The following is a 9960-nucleotide window of genomic DNA, read 5'->3' on the forward strand; positions in this document are numbered from 1 at the left end:
TCATGCAAATATCATACCAGCCAATTAACATCAGAGGTCCTTTAACTTCAGTAACCGGGGGAGAGTAACCAACCAAGGATAGTGTGGAACCTACTCAGACTTCAGTTAATAAGATTAGAATGGGGAAGGAAATGAAGTGGGTGAGGAGAGATGAAAGTCAAAGCACTGAGGACAGGAAAGCAGCTAGGGAGGGAAAGTTGCTTGGGATTCTGTCAGGGTCCGCAGATTTTAGTCATTGTTAAAGCTATGGAAGGTTATAATTCAGAACTACAAAATAAGGGGAACAAGAGAGATCGCTCAGAGGTTAAGAGCACTGGCTGCTCTTCCAGTTCCATGGGATCTGACACTCTCATACAGATATATAAACAGGCAAAACACTAATGTATACAAAATAAAAATAAATCTATCATTAAAGCAAATTAAAACAAAGTAAAAAGAAGCTTTATTGTTTTTAATGCCAGCATTTAGGAGGCAGAGGCAGAGGCAGGTGGATCTCTGTGAGTTCCAGGCCAGCCTACCCTACATATAGAGTTCCAGATCATCCAGGGCTACAAAGTGAGACCCTATCTAGAAAAATAAAAACAAGAAGAAGAGTAGAAAGGGTAAGAGCTAGAAGACAAGACATAGGAATAAGATGGGACGTGTTTGAGATGTGGTTGAAGAGTATACTAAAGAATGCCTTAAAATAAACTGGGTGGAGAAATAAAGACCAGTTCTGCATTGGTTTCCTCTTGTCTAGCACACCGTGTTCGAGGACAAGTGATGCTAGAAGCCGGAAGTGACCAGAAAGTGCCAGTTCCCACTGACATCTCCACAATACCTGGGGCGGCGGGGGTGGGGGGGGGTGCCTTTCTGCTCCAGGCTCTTCTTGAATTACAGCCCTAACCAAGCAGGCTCAGATATCTTTTGTTTGTTTTGAGACAGGGTTTCTCTATATAGACCTAGCTGTCCTGGAACTCACTCTGTAGACCAGGCTGACTTCGAACAAAGAAATCCGCCTGCCTCTGCCTCCTAAGTGCTGGGATTACAGCCGTGCGCCACCACTGCCAGGTAAAGATTTATTTATTTATATATAAGTACACAGTAGCTGTTTTTTCAGATACACCAGAAGAGGGCATCTGATCTCATTACAGATGGTTGTGAGCCACCACTTGGTTGCTGGGATTTGAACTTAAGACCTCCGGAAGAGCGGTCAGTGCTCTTAACAGCTGATGGAAATCTCCAGCTCTCTCAGATGTATGTATATTAAACCGAGCAAGCGCTCGAGTGGACCCTTCTGAAGGTGCCGCCCCCCATATGAATATGTATAAGCCTCCCTGACAAGCCCCCTACCCTCGATTTGTACTCTCCTGCCTGCGTGATCAGAGTCCTTAACGGTTCTGCGTCCTAGCTGGGATTTTCAGCCTTGAGCTTGACGTTACCTACACAGGCACGGCTGGAATGCTGGTGCCAAGCTTCCTTTCTTGGTTTTCTCCGTTGTATTCAGTGCAGGACCCCACCCCACAGGATGGTGCAGCTCGCTTTCAGTGTGAGTCTTCCACACTCTTCTGTTAAGCTTCTTTGGAAACACCCTCACAGACACACCCAGAGGTGTGATTCCATGCCGAGTTTAAACCTTATTTGACAGGAAGATTAACCGTCACACTTATTACTGAATAGGAAAGCACAGGTGTTAGGATTTCTATTGCTGCCATGAACACCATGACCAAAATTAACTTAGGGCAGAAAGAGTTAAATTCATCTTAACTATCAGGCCACACTGCATTAGTAAGAGAAGTCAGGGCAGGAGTCTGGAGACAGGAATTGAGGCAGAAGCCATGGAGGAATACTGCTCCTAAGGCCTTGTTCTGCCTACTTTCTGATACACTTCAAGACTATCTGTCCAGGGTAGCACCGTCGCCCATAGGTTGGGCCCACTCACATCAACCTAGACCGAGGCATTTTTCTTTTTTTGTTTTTTTGGATTTGTTTTTTTTTTTTTTTTTTCCGAGACAGGGTTTCTCTGTATAGCCCTGGCTGTCCTGGAACTCACTCTGTAGACCAGGCTGTCCTGGAACTCAGAAATTTGCCTGCCTCTGCCTCCCAGAGTGCTGGGATTACAGGCGTAAGCCACCACCATCCGGCCGGAGGCATTTTTCTTAACTGGGTTTCCCTTTTGCCAAATGACTAAAGTTTTGGTTGAGTTGGCAAAAACGAACCAGCACATCAAATAAGAAAAGCAGGCCTCATAAAAATGTGAATCCCTTTCAAAAAAAAAAAAATATCAGCAGTTGTATGATTCTGTGTGACACTTGAGTCAGGCTTTTCGAAGGTTCTCCATCAACTAAACATCCTGTCACATGGCCTGCAGGCCTGGATCTGAGGCCCGACCCGAGAGTAGATACTAACAGCACAAGGAGCCGTCCAGGTACTGTCTGGTAAATGACAGGAGAGCGGAAGCTGACGTCAGTGCTCTGTCAGGTGCCTTGTCTTAGAACGTCCCAGCAGAGGGCAGTCTGATCTCAGGTACCATTTTCTCCAGCCACTGGTTAGCAAACAGGGCAGATGGGCACCTAGCCCGGTCACTACCCACTGGAGCTTGGACATGGTACCCGCTCGCTGGCAGCAGCAGCACTAGAGAAACAAGATGCACAAGGACACTGTATAAAAAGGTTGTTTTGAGTTCTCCCCAAGCCTGGCACCCTGCCACACTCCCCATCCAGGATCTTGGGATAAAGGCTCATCCGGCTGCTCACTGTTTCCACTCATCGTTTCTCTGAGGCATAGACTCTTAGAGTTTCGGAGGTGGAAGGTTGGTTGCAGGAAGTCTAGAAGTTGGCATTTCAAATAGCTTCAAAGGGCAGGCAGGAAGCCTAATTCGTGATGCTGTCTTAGGGAAGATGGTGGCATCTATGTTGAAGGAGGGAGGTGAGCCTTGTGGAAAAAAAAAAAACCCAGCTAGATTCTATTGTTTTTCTAAGAAGAAACTTGGCTGATGTAGAGGAGGAAGAGGAGAAGGAAGTGGAGGAGGAAGTGGAGGAAGAGGAAGAGGAGGAGGAGGTCGTGGTGATAGCTTGAGGGATGGATCAGTGGTTAGACCACTGGCTGTTTTCCCAGAGGACCATCTGTAACCTCAGTCTCTGGGCATCTGATAACCCTCTTCTGGCCCTCGGGGATACTAGGCACATAGACATACCTATAGGCAAAACACCTACAAAATTATTTTTTAAAATTGAGAATATTTTGGAGGAGTTGAGATAGGAAAGAATATGATCAAAATATATTGTATTAACAATTTTTTTTAAAAGAAAGAAATGTGGCCAGGGACTGAGTTGCATCATTGGTGGTCAGTTACCTCCTGATTTAATAGAAGAGAAAAATTAAAGGTCCAGAGAGAAGGAGCTGCTTATCCAAGGCGGGGCTCTATGCCCTCTCTCACTAGAACCTGGCATGTTCTCATGTCCTGGTACCCTGGAGGTAAAGGGTGAATACAAGCGGAAGTTGCTGGGCATGGTTGAACTTCTAGAGCTGTCAGGCTGGTGGCCGCCGATTAATCTTAGATTGCCTCATTTCCTTCCTTAGCCAAAGAAGTCTTGTTAGGAGAAAGCAGCCTCCCCTCGGACACAGGGCACTCCTTTTCCTCAGTGAGTCACAGCCTGACTCCAAGGCAAGAGTCCTCCCACTCCCGCTCTTTCCAGTGAACTCCTCTGTCGGAGGCGCCCATCTCTTTCTAACTTAAACCGATGTACTCAGGCGTGGAATATCCACTTTGAAATGGGATCTTAAGAAGCCAGAGGATTGCCAGTCTTCAATTCTTAAAGCTCATTTAAAATAAAAAAGTTATAGGCATTGCCTTAGTTGGGGTTCCAACGGTTGTGATGAAACACCATGAACAAAAGCAACTTGGGAAGAAAGGGTTTGTTTCATTCTTAGCTCCATAGAACAGATCATAGTAAAGGGAGGAAGGAGCTCGTGTCGGGCGGGAACCTGGAGGCAGGAGCTAATGCGTAAAGGGGTGCTGCTGATTATGGGCTTGCTCAGCCAGCTTTCTTATGTAACACAGGACCCCCCCCCTACACACACACACACACACACACACACACTGGGCTGGGTCTTCCCACATCAATCACTAATTTAAAAAATTCCTCACAGTCTTTTCTACAGCCCACCCTTATGGAGGCATTTTCTTTATCGAGGTTCCTTCCTTTCGGTTGACTTTAGCTTGTGTCAAGCTGACAGGTAACTAGCTGGCACAGGTACAGAGCGTAGTTTTCCTGCAGTGTGCACAGGTCTCGTGGGTGCTGCATGTGCTTGCAGAGGTCCTACACGTGGCTTTTAGGAAGCCGGTGTCCATTGGCCCTGTGTCCTCCTCCAGCATGAGCAAGCCAGAAGCTTGGTTGTGGATGTTTCCTTTGCCTAGCCTCCTGAGTCACTGGGACTGGACTGTGGCTACATAACCAACCCATCACGGGCCTACACCTTTGGGTCTTGGGCCTGGATTTGAAATAGAGCTGGCCCTGAGAAGAATGTTATTTCCTTGTCTCTCTGACTAACTCCAGTGAGGATTAACACGAAACAAATCCCTTTGTCATGGGCTGTTGCTTGTCCAGATCCTCCCAGCCAGCAGACACAGGAGGAGGAGGGGGAGGAAGAGGAAGAAAAGGAGGAGGGGGGAGGAGGAGGAGGGGAAGGTGATGGTGGTAGTGGTGGTGAGGCAGTCGTGAAAAACTAGTCTTGAAAGAAATTACCTCAAGAATCCCCCCTAGGGGAAGAAGTAAGGACACATACCCATTTGTTCAAGGAAAAAGGAACAAAAATTGAAATTAAAAAAAAAAAAAAAAAAGCAGAGACGTAGCTACCTGCTGTAGCGCATGGCAGACAGGATGGGAAGGATAAAGTGGGTGAAGTGCAAACAGGACTTCTCTAGACAGAGCCTTTTGTTCTGACATGACATTTAGGAGCCATTGCAAAATTAAAACTGAAAGTAAAATTTGAAAGGATATGGAGAATCCCAAAATCAAATTTAAAAATATAACAGAAATAAACAAATTAAAAACGCCCTTTGATCTCCATCCTATCACTTTATAGTTAAAGCAATCAAGCTTTTATTACGCATGAAGCAATTAATTAAACATTTCATCTAATCTCCGTGATGTCCTTAAGTGGTTGGTGTCATGGCTACTTTGACAAGGCCCGGGATGGATTGAGGTGATTTTAAAGTGCTCTGTGGGAGGGGATGTACCTAATCTGGCAGAGACTTGATGCCCTGGGGGCAGGGGTCTCTCAGAAGTGAAGGGTATGGGGGAGACAAGGAGAGGGGCAGCATTTGGCATGTAAATAAATAAATTAACAAAAACCAAAACACAAAGATCCCCAGCAACTGAAGTCAGGTTGATGTTAAAACTCAGCTCTGAGACCCTATTGTATTCTCTGCTGTGGGGCAGGCACACAGAGAGTTAAGTGTCCCCAGGTTCCAGGAATCTACAAGCTCAGTGACAAACATCATAAGGTCACACATAAGGAGAAGAATGATTCCTTTTATTACCCATAAACATTTAAGTGCCATAAGGAGATTTTATGCATTTTGAGTGTTCTTAGTGGATTGGCTTCCTAGAAGATAAGAAAACTGAGATAACCCCTGTTGGTTGGATTCAGAAAGGTACAGGGGGAAAAGATGAGGGGAGAACAAAGAGCAGACGTCACTGAGAGCAGAGGGCGCTCGGGCAGGGAGCAGATGGCCCAGGCGGTGGAGGAGTTCATATACAACTTTCTGGTGACCTCTTAGAGTCCTCAGTCCCATAGGAGGAAGTTGTCCACAGGGGCTGGGGTAAAGGTATTGAATTTCTGATGCCCAATTTCAGTCCTTTGGTAGCTAAATCTTGGTGATGGATGTTTTGCCTTGCCCTTTCCAATGGCTGGCTCAGCAGTTACTGAGGAAAAGGCAGACTGACTCGCAACAGTCGGTACAAACAGTTGAAAACGTATTTTTGCATAAGGGAGTAGGAATGCGCTCGCTTCTGCACTTCTTCGTTTGTTCCCCCTCCCCCACCCCCAAGCGACTGCTGAGATGCAGAAGTAGGAGTCCGGCCACGCCCTGTTTGCAAAGCAGGAAATGGAGCTCTCCATCCTGCTGTGCTTTTCTGTAGCCAACCTGTCTGGTGTGTCAGGGGAAGGGCCAGGAGAAAACACTTGACTTTCAAATTCCCTCCAGCTGTGCTGGGACTTGGTAGTGAGCGTTATAAGAACGTGTTTCCATTTTAATCCCAGGTGTGGAACTGTGGCTGTTTCAGATTGTCCACAGCAGCTGACTGTGATTTGCTTCCGGTTTTAAGCAGGGCCATGATTTTGCCAGCAGCAGATAGTCTTTGCAATTATGTGGCATTTGGAATTCTGGCGACTTTTCAGAGAATGTATAAATGCTAGCACCCCAATAGGAGGGGCTGGCTGGCCAGTTGTTGGTTGGATGTTGTCGGTTGATGTTTGGTTGCTATTTGTTAAGTAGTTGTGCACAAAGAAACAAGAAGTGAGATATCCTGACTGTGAAGATCAGACTTGATCTTCATGAACTCCATGCCCCTGATTAGCAAGAGTTATTCTAACAATATCATCGCCCCCTTTCCTCTCCATCCTTTTCTCTCTCCTATCTAAATTAAGGGACTGAAAGGGTGAAAGAAAAAGGGTGGAGAAAGGTAAAAAAAAAAAAAAAAAAGAACCCACAAAGTAGCCGAAAGGACTGGCTACAGGGCTCAGCTGGGAAACCCAGAGGACACGAGAAGAAAAAGCACGCGTGACTTGTGAGGGAAAGCACAAACTGAGTCTGGCAACCAGACGGCAACACTGGGTCTGGCCAGACAGTAGCAGAAGAAAAAAGTCTAAATATAGATAATTCCTATCGGACCATGGACTCATTGAATCATGCATCTTAATCAGAGTCATTAATGAGGTAAGTCTGAAAAAAATCTTGAGGTGGAAACAAAGGCAACATCTGGCCTTCAATTGGCTGTCCTTCACTGTCCTACCCCTTCCCTTAAAAAATATTATATATAAAATAAAAATAAATTATATATATGTAGGGGTATATATATTTATATATACACACACACGTACCCCTACATATCCAAAAGGATAAGCCAACATCTGCCGAGTTTGTTCTTCTCATTCTTGTCTGTTCCCCACACTCTGGTTCCTTTCCCAGCATTTAGGCCAAGGCCTTGGTAGCAGCTCCAGCCATGGGGCTTGGGGCTGTAGCATCATAAACATATTTTTCCTGTCCTTCCCCAGGCAATGTCAGAACCAGCCACCAGTGCCCAAAGAAGGAGGTGGTTTCTCCCATGACACACACACACCCCAGACTGTGGTTTTTCATCCTGTCCTGGCGGTGTTTGTCTTTACCCCACCAGAGCTTTCCAGATGTGGTAGCCAACTTTTGTTTTTCTCTTTTTCCTAGAGCAAGACACAGCTCTGATAATATTTGTATAATATTTGAGGAATGGATATTTTCTTTTAAACCAATATTTTAAAAACTTTTTTAACCTCCACCCACACTAAGAAGTACATTTTATATTATCAACAGTTTGCACACACACACACACAGACACACAATTTTCAGGAAAGAATACTCACAATGTTGAATGCGCTCTGGTGTTTTCTTTCATTTCATTTTTTTTTTTTTTTAATAAGGCTTCCTGTGTGGATTTGGAGATGCAGCTCTGTGGTAGAGCATTTGTCTAACAAACATGAGACTCTAGCACCAGCACCAAAAAGCTCTTGTTGGGACCTTAAGGTAGAAAGCTCGGTCCTAAAGCACAGGGTACTCCAGTCACTGTGAAACTGAAAGAGCTTTGCATCCAAACCTGATCAGATTAAGATTAAGCTGTAATCACAGGAGGGCTCTGGCCAGTCCTGCTTTGCAGACTGTGAACTTGACCTTGTTCCAAGGAAGGAGCCCCTCCAGGCTTAACTGACAGTGGCGATGGTCTCAGTCTGGTTAAGAACTAGGACCTGTTTCTGCCTTTTGTATTTTCCTCTTTGGTTCCTTATATTTTTTTTCCTTTCTATTATACCCACAGGGTCTGCAGATCCCTATTTTTCTAGAGGGACCTAGAGGGATCCAGTGGGTTTTGTTGTTGTTGGTAGTTTTTTTTTTAATCTTTTTTTTTTTTAAGATTTTATTTATTTCATGTATGTGAGTACACTGTCACTGTCTTCAGACACACCAGAAGAGGACATCAGATCCCGTTACAGATGGTTGTGAGCCACCATGTGGTTGCTGGGATTTGAACTCAGGACCTTCAGAAGAGCAGTCAGTACTCTTAACCACTGAGCCATCTCTCCAGACCCCCAGTCAGTGCTCTTAATCGCTGAGCCATCTCTCCAGCTCCCCAAAGCAGACTGTTTTAAGATGGCAGAAACTGTCCTGGGTCAAGGAGTAGAGAGTTAACAGTGAGTTCATAGAACTCAGGTATGTCTACAATACTGTGTTTAGACTTACCAATCTAAGAAATTAAGAAAACAAACCTGGACTTTAGAGATGGGGTGGGGGCGGGGCGCATACAAGGCTGCTCTCCGACCCAGAGAGGCAGGAGGGGATTGGACATTCATTGGGAATAATGGCAGGTGATAAGCAGCCCCTTCGAGTTGCCCCTCCTCCTGCCTAGCATAGCCTCACCTTGAGGAAGAGGTGGAGAGGAAAGCAGGGGTGGGGAAGATGTTCCTGTCTTCCATCCCAATATAGCAACATTCCAGCTATAAAACCTATTAGTCAGTCAAAAATAACTTCATAAAACATAATTGATATATAAATCACGAAATTACATTGCAAAGTGTTGTCATGATTCTGTCTGTGTGCTGATAACACTAACCACACATCTTTTTACAGAGAAAGAAGTAGCAGACGAGAGGGGGCTACATTCTAGCCATTCGATAGGGGGCACTCCACCTCCTTGAGGAACGCTGATAAGAGCACTCCAGAGAAGATACGGCTGTGGCTAATTTACCAGGGTCTTTGTTCTTTCAACCTTATCAAATACTTTCTAGGATAGCAATGTTCAGTCTGTCAAAAGAACAGTATTGGGTGGGAGAGGAAACTCAGCACTGACTGCTCTTACAGAGGACCTGAATTCAGTTCCCAGCACCTACTCGATAGCTAACAGTTAGTTCTCTGTAACTCCAGTTCCGGGGGAATCTGACATCCTCTTGAGGCCTCCTCGGACACAGTACACATGTGTTGCACAGACATACATGCAGGCAAACCCACACATTTTTCAAAAAGATCTCGGGGGTGGGAGGGGGCAGAATTTAAATTTTTTTTGAGCCAGGGTCTTACGTAATCCAGATGGTCTTGACTTATGAAGCCTGGGATAATCTTGGAGTTCTGCTCTTCCTGTCTGCACCTCCCGAGTGCTAGGATTACAGGGCCATACCATGAAGCTCAATTTATTTGATGTTGGAGATCAAAGTTGAGGCTCTGAACAAGCTAAGCAAGCATTCTACTAAGTGAACAACATCCTCAGTCCCAGGAATTTCATCTTTATACTGAGTTTGAGGGGCAAGGTGAGACTGTTGTCCAGTTAGAGTACATTGCCTATTCAACTGGCATGAAGACATGGGTTCAGTAACAGGACGTACACGCACACACATGGACACACATACATGCATACACAGCAACTCTGTAAACGAAAATAAAAACAAAATCATAACTATTTACACAGTACTGCTTTTTTTTTCCTTAAATGTAGAGTAGTTATAATCCATCTGCAGTAGATTGTGCTCCTCAGAATTCACGTGTCGAGCCTGACTCTGAGAATACGGTAGCATCAGGAGGCAGGTCTCTGAGTGGTGACCAGATAACAGGGTGAACCCTTCATGGGTCGATGCTCTCATAAGAAATTTCCAGAGATCTCCCTCAGTCTTCTGCCTTGAGAACAAGAAAGAGGATGGATTTCTGTGGATCAGATGATGGGCCTTTACTAGACATAATCT

This window comes from Apodemus sylvaticus, chromosome 5, assembly GCF_947179515.1.
Source record: "Apodemus sylvaticus chromosome 5, mApoSyl1.1, whole genome shotgun sequence".
Classification (NCBI taxonomy): domain Eukaryota; kingdom Metazoa; phylum Chordata; class Mammalia; order Rodentia; family Muridae; genus Apodemus; species Apodemus sylvaticus.